This window comes from Suncus etruscus, chromosome 13 (genome assembly GCF_024139225.1).
Source record: "Suncus etruscus isolate mSunEtr1 chromosome 13, mSunEtr1.pri.cur, whole genome shotgun sequence".
NCBI classification, from domain to species: domain Eukaryota; kingdom Metazoa; phylum Chordata; class Mammalia; order Eulipotyphla; family Soricidae; genus Suncus; species Suncus etruscus.
The window spans coordinates 16,721,238-16,733,769 of record NC_064860.1 but is presented as its reverse complement, the minus strand read 5'-3'; the positions used below and the strand labels follow the sequence as shown (position 1 = coordinate 16,733,769).

Genomic DNA, 12,532 nt, shown 5'->3' with positions numbered 1-12,532 from the left:
ATATGATCCCCTGAGCATGGCCAGAAGTGAATCCCAAGCACAGAGCCAGAAGGCCCAAAAGTGCCATTTTTTTCCATTAGAACTGAGGTTCGCCTGAGATGTCACTGCTGATGGAGGCAAACTTGTCCCAAACAGTGTCTTCTCTAGAAAACATCTTTAGAATAAATTTTGCAGGAGAATCCTTTCCCATAAATCTATGTTGGGATCTTAAGAAACCAGAAGGCAAGCTTATTCTCTTCAGTATCAAGGCTGCTGCCCAGAAACTTGTAGTATTTTTGGCCCAGTGAAAATGGGCGATACCAATGTGGGATTATCCAATGATCAGCGGTTCTCAAAATGCAAATTCAGAGTATACACATGGAAATACATTAGAAGTGCAGTTTTTTTTTTTTAAATACAAATTGTATCTTTCCATTTTCATTCAATAATGTAAAACTTTAGGGGAATAGTTTTACACCTTTGTACCACACTGCAACCCTCAAAATGCCATTGCCATCCAACTTCTGGTTTCCCACCCAGTTTTCAGAGCACCTGCATACCGTCTCTGTCATCAGTGGCTAGTGTTTGCTGTGGTTACTTGTATTCTATGTAGGAGCAAGACCATAAAGAAAATGCCTTTCACTTCCTCACCTATTATACTTAGTACCACCCCTTACAATTTTATCTACATTGTCAAGAGAAGCCACACTTAAGCATAGGAATACATAACCATTTTGTGTGTGTGTGTGTGTGTGTGTGTGTGTGTGTGTGTGTGTGTGTGTATTGGGGTGAGGGCATACCAAGTGATGTTCAGGGTTTACTCCTGGCTCTGCATTCAGTGTTCACTCCTGGCAGGCTTGGGACCATTTGGGATGCCAGGGATCGAACCTACATCAGCTGCCTACAGGCAAGTACTGTATTTTTTGCTCTACAGGATGCACTTGGCCATATGATGCACATAATTTTAAATGTTCTCCTCCCCTGCATTCAGGCTTCAGCTCCAAGCAGCATTTGCTCCATAAGATGCACTTTGTGGGTGAACAAGTGCATCTTATGGTACAAAAAATATGGTACCTTTCCTGTCTCTGGCTCCAAGCAACACACAATCTTAAGCACCCTTCTCCCCACCTTGCTATAACAGAAATTCTGGGATGTGCCTGATCAAGGACTCTGCATACAAGCTCTCTACATGGCTCTGAGCTGGTGCAAAGACAAAAAAGCACGTTTTTCATTGATGCTCTGCTTTTCTTTAGCTGGCTTCAGTCTCCCAAGGTACTGCACTGTGCAGTCCTATCTCCTAGTGGTCTAACCCATGCCTTGCACAGCTTCCTTTATACCACGTCTAAGAACAGTTAAAACAGCTGGAAAGAGCTCAAAGGGCCAAGCACATGAGGTTTGATTCCCTGCCACTACATGGTTCCTGAGCAGAGCCAGAGAGAGGCCTCCAGTATGTCTGGACATGGATCAGAACAGAAGCCAAATAGGCTGTAGGAGGAGGACAGCAGGACTGATGGCCATTCATGCTGGCTACTTCCTGTGTCTGGGCAAGCATGACAGAGCATGACATTGACCCACAGGGTGTGAGAGCTTGGTACTTGCTTCTGTTGTTTTTTGATTTGGGTTTTGGGCCATACCCAAGTGGTCCTGGGGACTCTTCTTGTCTCATGACCTGGCTCTCTGTGAGAGGTGGGGTGTATTCTCCCAGCTGTGCTCTGGAGGATCAAACTTGGGGGCTCTTGCTGTCAGCGCATGTGCTCCAGCCCCATGATTCATGTCCTCCCAGCCTCCATCAGCTGCTTCTCTGGAATTTCCCATCACATCACAGCTCAGTTCCCAAATTGAAAAGCACTCCCCCCCCATACACACACACACAAAGAACACAACGATGATTTTAATCCTGTGTTTTGTCTATAGCTCTGCCTCTGGCATATACACATGATATCAGAAGAAATGATTCTTGGAGCCTAAGAACTAGAGCACAGCCAACAATGGCCCCATATCTATGTGACAGTGACCGAGTGGGGTAGTTGGTGGCGAGTGGGGTGCAGGGAAGGGAGGTCTGGCCTTCGCTTCAATGGGCCAGCTATAACTCTATTATGGGGGGCTTGTGGCGAGATTAGCTGGTGACTTTGGTCTGGGTGGTCTCATCCTGTGCTCCCACTTCCTTGGGTTCTGGGTATCCCGGCACCTGGGCTCCCTGTGACTTCTCATCCACTTCCTCTCCTTGGCATTCACACTATGAGAACTCTTTGTGGTAACTTCCTTACTGAGCTGTAGCAGACAAAATTGTGTCTATGTATTTATTGCCCTGGCAAAAGCATAGAGGATTTGTGGATACTTAGACTTATGTTTTTACAGATTTCACTGGCATCTAAAAATCATTGCTGGAAAGGGCATTTCCCCTTCTTAACTCTAAGTATGTTAAGAAACTGAAACAACAGTCACAGGTCAGTTTTCATTGTTTTCTCACCAGTAGCTGTCTTGGATCCATTTTCTCCAGAAAATGCATTTAAAAAAAAATACATATTTGTGACTTAGAAAGATTGTCTGTGATAGGTTGCTTATATTGATCATGTGCACTTGTGCTAATTCCTCTTGTAACATTTAAATGTATAATATTGATGAATAATTTAAGCCTGTTTAAAGCCATTTCACTAAGTACTTATAAAGTGCAGGTATCCAGCAGATGAACTCCAGTTTCTGCTATGCAAAGGACACATGTCCTTTGCAGTTGAAACTCCTTAGAGGCAAATACATATCTTAAGAGATATTTATTGCCTTGATTAATCCCAGTAGTAACAAAAGTAAAAGCTTTAGCCTATGCAGTAACTGTCCATATAGTTACAGAGTACATATCTGTACACTCATGTAGTGGCAAACAATTCTATACACACCAGTTTAAAATATTAGTGCAGGGTGGTGGGGAACAAACAATGAAATAAAATATTACTGCAAAAACAGACCTTGTTACTTTTTGTGTGTCTGTTAGGGGTGGGGGTACAGACCTGACAATTCTCAGGACCACTTGGGAAGCTGGTATCCAACCCTGGTTGGCCACATACAAAGCAAGCACCCTACCTGCTATTATGAGTCAGTCAGTCTTAGCACATTTTCAAGCTTTGAATATTCTTAAACACACACACACACACACACTCTATTTTTGGGTACTTCTTCACTACAAATGCATTTATGACAGCCACCATCAGAAATCCTAACTAATCTTAGTCCAGGAAAAGAAAGATTCAGCTTTCAATCCCAGAAAAGAAATGAGCAAAGCTATCACTGCACCAAGCCAGGGCAGTTCTCAAGCCACAGTTCCTTTTCTGTCAATAGCATCTCCCAACATTTCTGCTCCTTATGTAGAATCCCCTTTTCACTCTCCACTACCATCTTCCACACCCCCAAAAGGGAACTTACCTGCATAGCATGTGCTCTTTGATCAGGCAGGGAGTACAGGTTTGGGCTCATCCAGCCAGATGGCTGTCCCTGGTTTGGCTGTGAGATACAGGCTTCTTGCTTGTATTTAACTACAGATGGAAATCAGGAACTGGCCACAACCATGAGATGGCAGCTTAGTAGCCCCTGCACCTTTGGCCAGTGAGGTTGGGAAATGAAATCAAGAAGGAAGTGTGTGGGGTAGCTGAATCCCTGTGGGTATCAGACTGATCTCTGTGCAAATTTTTGTCCCCAAACAATTCCCCCCATGAGCTTGGCCTCTCTCTCCTGCATCCCTACCTTGCATAGGCCTCTATGCTCAAAATCCTTGCTTCTCCTTGCTTCCACATTGCCACATCATCTGGCAAGTGAATAGTCACAAAAATCTCAATGGAGGGTTGTAGGGTCTCAAATGGGTACACCCACAGAGGGTTACCCCCTCTGAAGCATAGAGGAAGTAAGACTCCTCTCATTGAGTTTGTCCCCATACAGGCATGCGCAGGGTGCCTTGGATAGGCAAAACTTGGGAAGAGCAACATGTGGGCAGCTGTGACCACATCTGTGTAATGAGTAGGGTCATTCTTGCTCTTGTTCTTTTTCAGTCCCCCCTCCCCTCTCCCCCTGCAACTCCCCATCGAGTGTCACAATTCATACTAACTTGTTCTGTGTCTGTGTGATCTTGGCTCCTTTTAGGCCCCAGTATCTGCAGAGGCACTTCCTGCTCAGCCAGTGCTGACTCTAGCAGTGCAGAACAGATAAGCCAGACACTCCCCGGGTCAGCTCTACAGTGCATGAGGGGTGAATGCCACTAGAACTTTCCTTTATACACCTCAGGCTTTGCGGTTCTGGGGTAACACATCTAGGTATGATCTGCCCCCAGATCTCTCCTGATCAGAAAAACCGACTGAGTGCTGTTGTGAGGGGGTTGGCAGGAGGGTCATGGTATGTGTGTGAGGCAAGTTTGGGGTCCCTTCCTTGGTGCACGACTTTCGATCCCAGCAAGTGATAAACTCTAATGTGTTAGGGGGTCATGTGGTCTCCTGGGGCTCCCAGGAAGAGTGTGTTCTCTTGGAAAGGTAGGGTGCACCTGGGACTTTATTCCCAGATGGGAATAGTGAAGGGGGCGATGTTAGACCTTGGGGAGTGTATGGCCAGAGCTGAGGGTGAGGGGCCTGTGAGCATCCGTGATCACCTGTACAACCCATCTTCTCCAGGGAGGTGGATATGACTATTGGGAAATACTCAGCAGGTACCCCTTGAGGTATGCATGTTTGGGGGGGGGTCAGTGTTGTCATTTCTGCAGAACATTTTGTTTTGTTTTGTTTTGTTTTGTTTTTATTTTTGGATCACACCCGGCAGCACTCAGGGGTTACTCCTGGCTCCCAGGGGTCTCAAACTCAATTTACCTGGGGGTCGCAGAAGGCAAAGTCGGGGTGATCCTTGAGTGCAAAGTCAGTAGTAAGCCTTGAACATTAGGGGGGGGTGACCCAAATAACTAAAACAAAACAAAACAAAACAAAAAAAAGATTCCTCTAGGGCAGGGCCACAAAATGTTTTACGGAGGGCCGCAAACAGCCCATGGGCCACGAGTTTGAGACCCCTACCACTCAGAAATCTCTCCTGGCAGGCTTGGGGGACCATATGGAATCCTGGGACTCGAACCACTGTCCTTCTGCATGCAAGGCAAAAGCCTTACCACCATGCTATCTCTCAGGCCCCGTCTGCAGAACATTTGACCCAAGCCATGCATTTATCATCCTTAGCTTCTTTTTAAAGTGAGATCCTTTGACATGAGATTTATCAACATGGTCCAGTTTAACACTGGACTCCACTGTTCAGCACAGCTTCAATGATGAGTGTGCTAGGCAGAGCGTGCTATGTTCAGGGGGTTCTGTTGGAAGAAAAGAGGGACAAGAGTGTGCTTCAGTGGTTACTCTCAGGCTTCACAGGTATGAAGCTCTGAGATCTCTCTGTCTCTGTCTCTCTCTCTCACACAGACACACCACACATTTCCTGTTGTCCTTCTATCTGTACTTTAGTTGTACTAAATTGTTCTCTGTTCCCTTGTGTTTCCTTGACCCCTTATGGAGCTGAGGATACAAGTGCCGTATGAATTCATCTTGAATTATCTCAGGCTCTCCCTTTACCTCGTTGGACCTGCCACCCCAGTGTGCCCCAAATATTTTTTATGTCTCTGTCTGAGATTTCTTCCCTCCCTCTCTGTCTCGCTGTCTTACGCGCACACACACACACACACACACACACACACACACACACACACACACACATTTCTCTTTTCAAGTACAGTTTCCAGGCAAGACCCCGCCTTGTCAGTAATAATTTGGTTATATTTAACTCTCCCCTGGGGATTCTCACTACAAATAGAGCAAGTGTAACCCGCATAACCCCCAGTAATTCTGTTCCTGCTTCCAATAGTTTCCACCCAGGCTGTCAGCATCTGCCCGTAAAAGCTGACATTTTTCTTAAAATAAAATTTTTTTGGGGGGTACACCTGGCAGTGTTTAGGGACTACCTTACAGCTCTGTATTGAGGGCATTCCTGGTAGTGCTTAGAAGGGAGCATGAGGGAAGCTGGATCCCTTGCATTGCAGCATGGGCATGTAGGCCCTTGAGCTACATGGAATCATTTGTTTTTTAAGTCTCCAAACTGCTTTCCTGCTTGAGCTGGACCAAAACACCACTGTTTTGCTTCCCTGGATACTCAGGCTGCGTTGTCCTCTTAGCATCTGCCTGGCCACCTCATCATGTGCCTCAGGCTGTTCTGTGCTTTGTGCCTCAGCAGCCCCTGACATCCCCGTCAGTAAGCTCAGAGCATTTTCAGTGAGTTTATCTGAGCCTTAGGGGTTGGGCTCTTTCCTGGCTATGTTCCTTCTGAGAAATCTCGGGGTCCTTTTTCTAAGCTGTAAAAGCCTTCAGTGGCAGGTGCTGCTATCTTGTCCTGTGCATGTATGTCTGCGTGCGGCGCTATCTAGCTGTGGAGACCCCTGTGGGGAGGTTCTGGCCTGAAAGAGATGAGGAAGTGGCTGTGACAGTTGCCCTGGCATTGGCTCTCTACACAGTGATCTCTCAAGTTGTACCTGACCATGTCTCAGATGCCTAGAACTGGGCTGGAAGGCTTTCTGGAAAGCCAGAAGAACCATGTCTTGCTGAATCTCCGCGGCCAGGGGCTGTGGCATTGGGGAGTAAAATCATCGTCAGATGTGCTTTTCTATCCTGTGATCTGAGCTGCAAGAGCTCAGTGGTCCAGAGCAGATGTGGGTTCAGTCCCCGGTGTACATGGTGCTTACATATGTTTATGGTGGCTCCAACATTGCCAGCTGTGCGTTGCTTCAAATGCCCAAAACACAAAGACAAAAAATTTTATTTTGGTAGGAAAACAGGAAGTTCAAACTCAGTCTTTTGTGCTTCACAGACACTCAGTCTTGTCTGAATGCAGCACAATAATCTAAAATTTGAACCCCGAGAATATTCCAGAAATTGCCACAGGTAAAAAAAAGCACTACTTTGGGGAAAGGAGGGGAGGGGAGGGGAGGAGAAAGAAAGGAAAGGAAGAAGAAGAAGAGAGAGAGAGAGAGCGAGAGAAGAAAGAAAAAGAAAGAGAGAGAAAGAAAGAAAGAAAGAAAGAAAGAAAGAAAGAAAGAAAGAAAGAAAGAAAGAAAGAAAGAAAGAAAGAAAGAAAGAAAGAAAGAAAGAAAGAAAGAAAGAAAGAAAGAAAGAAAGAAAAGAAAAAGGTAGGGAGGGATGGAGGGGGAGGGATGGAGGAAGGGAGGGAGGGAGGGAAGGAAGGAAGGAAGGAAGGAAGGAAGGAAGGAAGGAAGGAAGGAAGGAAGGAAGGAAATAAATAAGCACTGCTTTGAGTCCCAGAGGTTTGGAAATTAAGTCACTGAGCACCTGCCATCTGTCCCTCCTTTCAGTCAGTGGATCCCTCAGAGTTTGAATGAAACAGGATTTCTGAGTCTTACATGAAGGGACTACTGCTGGTGATGTGCACTTGGGAGAAGGGCAGGGGAAGGGAAGGGTGCTTCCATCTGGGTGGCTCTTGGGAACCCCATGTCCAGGTCAATGCCTCCACCTGTTGGTGGGCTGACAGAAGTAAAGGTTTGTAAAGGGAATGGAAGTTCAAGGAAAAAGCAACCCCAGGAATTGAGGAATGAAGGGACAGTGGTCCTGTCCAGAGCTGCTTTCTTCTTTTGTGTCATTTTACTGCAAGGACTTTCCAGGTATATGGAAAGCTCACAAACCCTTTGGTTTTGTTTGATGGCAACAGCAGTGATCTTCTCTGCTCTATTTTGGGGTTGGGGTCTGCTCCCTGTAGGAATTGGAGGACCCATGAGGTAATGGGTACTGAATTCAGGCCTCTTGCATGCAAACCAGGTGTGAATGATGTTTATCATCATACATCCATCTTCCTTCCTTCCTTCCTTCCTTCCTTCCTTCCTTCCTTCCTTCCTTCCTTCCTTCCTTCCTTCCTTCCTTCCTTCCTTCCTTCCTTCCAGCTTCCTTCCTTCCTTCCAGCTTCCTTCCTTCCAGCTTCCTTCCTTCCAGCTTCCTTCCTTCCTTCCAGTTTCCTTCCTTCCTTCCTTCCTTCCTTCCTTCCTTCCTTCCTTCCTTCCTTCCTTCCTTCCTTCCTTCCTTCCTTCCTTCCTTCCTTCCCTTCCTCCCTCCCTCTCTTCCTTCCTTCCTTCCTTCCTTCCTTCCTTCCTTCCTTCCTTCCTTCCTTCCTTCCTTCCTTCCTTCCTTCCTTCCTTCCCTTCCTCCCTCCCTCCCTCCCTCCCCCTCTCCCCTTTCCTTCCTTCCTATCACCATGAGCTATAGTTAAAAAGCTGTTGTTAGTTGAGGGGGCTAGAGTGACAGCACAATGGGAAGGGCATTTGTATTGCACACGGCTGATCTAGGTTCAATTGCCGGTATCCTATATAAATGGTCCCTCAAGCCTGCCAGGAATAATTTTTGAACACAGAGTCAGAAGTAACCCCTGAGTGTCACTAGGTGTGGCCCCAAACCCCCCAAAAACAAAACCAAACAAAAAACAAAACAAGCAATCTGTTGATAGTTGGATTTTGGTCTTACAGTGTTCCAACACCCATCAGTTCACCAGTGTTCATTTCTCTCCACCAATATCCCCAGTTACCTTTCCATCTTCTGTCTCCCCCACCCCAAATCTGCCTCTATGGTAGACACTTTTCGTCTTCTCTCTCCCTCTTCTCCCCGCCTATTTTCCTGTTAGGCACTGTGGGTTGTAGTACCGCTATTGAAGGGGTATCATGCATATCACTTCACCTCTTTTAATACCCAGTTTTTTTTCCCAGAATGGTCATTTCCAACTATCGTTGTCATAGTAGTTTCTTTCCTGGTTTAACTACTTTCCATTATCATTTGTATTGTCTTTGTCTATCATTTGTATTGTATTGTCTCATACTATAAGATTTTAAAATATCAACATATTTTATTTATTATATATGAACATATTTATATATGAGCGCATATTTATATTTGCATATATTCAATGCATATATATGTTTGCATTAAAGATAAGAGCTGGGCTGGGCCAAACACAGGTCAGGATGCTGCCAGTCCCAGGATATAAAAATAGGACGCGGTTCATGAGTGCTGCCACTAGATGGCGTCAGTGGGCTGCGAGGACCTGTGAGGGGATGGAGTAGGTCAACCTTCTGTTTGGATGGAGTTGCAGGTCCCTAATGTTTGGTCTTAAGAAATGCTGATTTAGAATCCACTTAGTGTCCCAAGATTAGCCCTTGCCACGCAGATTTTTTTAATCTAATTTTTTTTGTTTTGTTTTTGTTTTTTTGGTTTTTGGGCCACACCCTGTGACGCTCAGGGGTTACTCCTGGCTATGCGCTCAGAAGTTGCTCCTGGCTTCTTGGGGGACCATATGGGACGCCGGGGGATCGAACCGCGGTCTGTCCTAGGCTAGCGCAGGCAAGGCAGGCACCTTACCTCCAGCGCCACCGCCCGGCCCCTAATCTAATTTTTTGAATTGACATAACTTTGATTTACAAGACAGTAATTCTTTGGGGGGGGGTTGGGGGCATGCCCAACACTGATCAGGGCTGACTCCTGACTCTACACTCCTGTAGAATGCCAGGGATTAAATTGGGTCAATAGCATGCAAAGCAAAATTCTCTGTATGATCACTCTAGGCTCAGATATTTCTTTTAAGAATCCAGTTTCATATTTCTTTGAAAGTCTCTTAGCACATCAAAGATTACATAGGCCAACATGGGTTTGGTTTTGGTTTTGTTTCCTGGTATGTACACAGTGCAGACTGATTTCCTGCTTTTTTTTTTTTTTCCTGGGGAGACAAGAGAGGGAGTTTTTTTGAGGTTATTGTGGCTGTCTCTTGTGACTAAGCTTTATGTGGCTGTCTTTTTCTGAAGCTGACTTCTTCACTGGTAGACCGAATTTCCCCATTGATGCCGTGCAATTCATGGTTATCTGGAGCTACTGTGCAGTGTTTTTTTTTGTTTGTTTTGTTTTGTTTTGTTTTGTGTGTGTGTGTGTGTGTGTCTGTGTGTGTGTGCATACATACTCTGCTGCTGTTGCTATTTCATCTAGTATGTTAGTATGTGAACTAACTTCACTATTAACCATTCATTGAGAAGCAAATAAATGCCGATTTCAGCTCAGGATGAGAAGCAAATGGCCTGGGGGACCCAGTTGAAGGAACAAAGCTAGTGGTACACCCCTGGACAATTTTATAGCCTGTGACTGTCTTTGAATACAAATTTTATAAATAATGAAAATTTTCTTTTTTATTTGACTCATCTCTAAAATGAAAGATAGCCCAAAACACTTCACGTAAGGAAAAGTAGAATGTTGCTTGTTAAATTTATCAATAGCTGATCATTATCAATCCATCAGATTGTCATTCAATGCCAATAGAATTCTCATTCAATAGAAGTGTAATATATTGTGTTAGCTTCAGATACTAGCACTCTATTTTACATCATTGCTATGAATACTATATACTGTAAATGGTTTGAACTTAGGTTGACCAATGTAAGTGTGATTATTGGTATACATAATGTTTCTGTCACTTTGTTTTAAGTGGGGGGAAATGTTTTATTTTCTCCAAGTCCCCATGGATTTAGCAGTATCATTTCAGAGCCTAATCTCGATGCTATTAAATATGTCCACTTACCGACACAGTTCCACATCAACAGTGTTAAAATGGGATTACAGTATTTTCAAGCTCTCTCAGTCCTGAATTAGAGGTTCGAATGAGGTCAAGGTAGAGACGTGCTGTTAGATTTTGTGTTTAATGGAGTCATCACTGCTATTAAAGATTACTGGTTGTTAGCTTTTATTTCTGGGGATGGAAAGGAAAAAGTCTGGGGTTACCTATGTTTAGCAGAATTAGTGAGTATGTTTTTTGAGGGCTTTGGTGGTGTTGGTGATGAAGAGGCAGAAGATAGGGGGAACATGTGAATTTGCCAGCACTTTCCAACTGCAATATCCTTGTCTTTACATGGTGGTTTATTTAGGATCACTGGCCTGAGCGATGGCCTTCGGCCTCATACTCATTGTTTCTGGACCATCAGCATTACCCTCTAACTTACAAATAGTGACATATTTTGCAGGGGGTTGGCTATGTAAATAACCCCATGGGGGCATATTTACTGGGGTTCAAAAGCACCCCCAAAAGTGGCTACTGCTTTTTATATGGGTTTACCCTGCCTGAAACCCTTGGTCACCCCCAGCAGCACTCTAGTTCTACTTCTGTTCCTCCATGGAACTGCTGGCCAGGTTAGTCTCAGTTTTGTTCACTCTAGTTTAGAAGCATCTCAATAAAGTGTTTGGGTGGGGGTGTTCTATGTTTTGCTTTGTTTTGCTTTTAGGCCAGGCTAAGCAATACTCAGGGGTTATTCCTGACTCTGGCCTCAGGAATCACTCCTGGCAATTCTCAGAGAACCAACCATATGGAATGCCAAGGATCCAACAGAGATTAGCAGCATGCAAGAAAAACACCCCATCTGCGGCATTATCACTCTGGCCTAAATGTTGTCTTGTCCTACATTCTCATGTACTGTCTCTGGACTCTGGTCCACAGTCACCTCACCCTGGCATGGGACAGAGGTGAATCAGAGCAGCTAGTGAGTACTCTAGCAGCCAGATGAGAAGGAAGGCCCAGGGCTTACCTCTGAAAAGGAGAAAATTTGATTGTGATTAAACAGTTGACTTTTGGGCTTCGTTTCTTGAGCTCTGCCCTTCAGCTGAAGGTTCTATTTGAAAGCTAGTATCCAATAGAAAGTATGGTATGGACCTGTTTAGAGATTATGGGCATGTTTTCCATAACAAAGACTTCCCATCATTTTTGGTCAACTCCACATATTTGATCATGATCCAGGTACCTATGTTCACTCCACTCCCTCTGACACATGAGGCTTTAAATACCGTGCACGGGAGTAATACAAAGCCAGAAGAGCTGCATATTTACCCAAGTCTGTTTGTGTTTTTTTTTGGGGGGGGGTTTTGGGCCACACCTGGCGGTGCTCAGGGGTCACTCCTGGCTATCTGCTCAGAAATAGCTCCTGGCAGGCACAGGGGGACCATATGGGACACCAGGATTCGAACCAACCACCTTAGGTCCTGGATGGGCTGCTTGCAAGGCAAACACCGCTGTGCTATCTCTCCAGGCCCTGTGTGTCTTAATATTCAGCTGTGCTTCCCCTAATGCTGCTGAAACCATATGCCTCAGACCCCTTGTTTCAAGTGCATTGGTTATGAAACCATCGGACCTTTTCACACCTAGTCCACTGTGCCCAGGACATAGATGGAGGTAGCAACTGGAGAGCATCATGAATTGGGGCTTGTCTGCAGGCCTCTTTCTCCCTTCTAGATCTGAACCTCTAGATCTGTGCTTTTCTGCACTTTTCAAAAGTGGCCTCCCTAGCCATGAATTGAATAGGTCAAAGGCATTGACCTGCTCTTCCTACCCCTGGTCACTACCCCTGAATTTCTCAGCTACATCCCACCTCTCACTCATCCCACTTTCTTTTGGAGATTCTGCCTTAATGTTTTCCTTTGTCCTTGATTACATCTAAGTTTCCTACCATTAAAAACTTAAAAGTTGGCAG

At 45.1% G+C, this 12,532-nt stretch overlaps 1 protein-coding gene across 1 annotated transcript in view; it reads left to right on the top strand.

Annotated features, from left to right (window-relative positions):
- The window catches only part of MED12L (mediator complex subunit 12L), a 294,127-nt gene that overhangs the window by 155,850 nt on the left and 125,745 nt on the right, over positions 1–12,532 (top strand).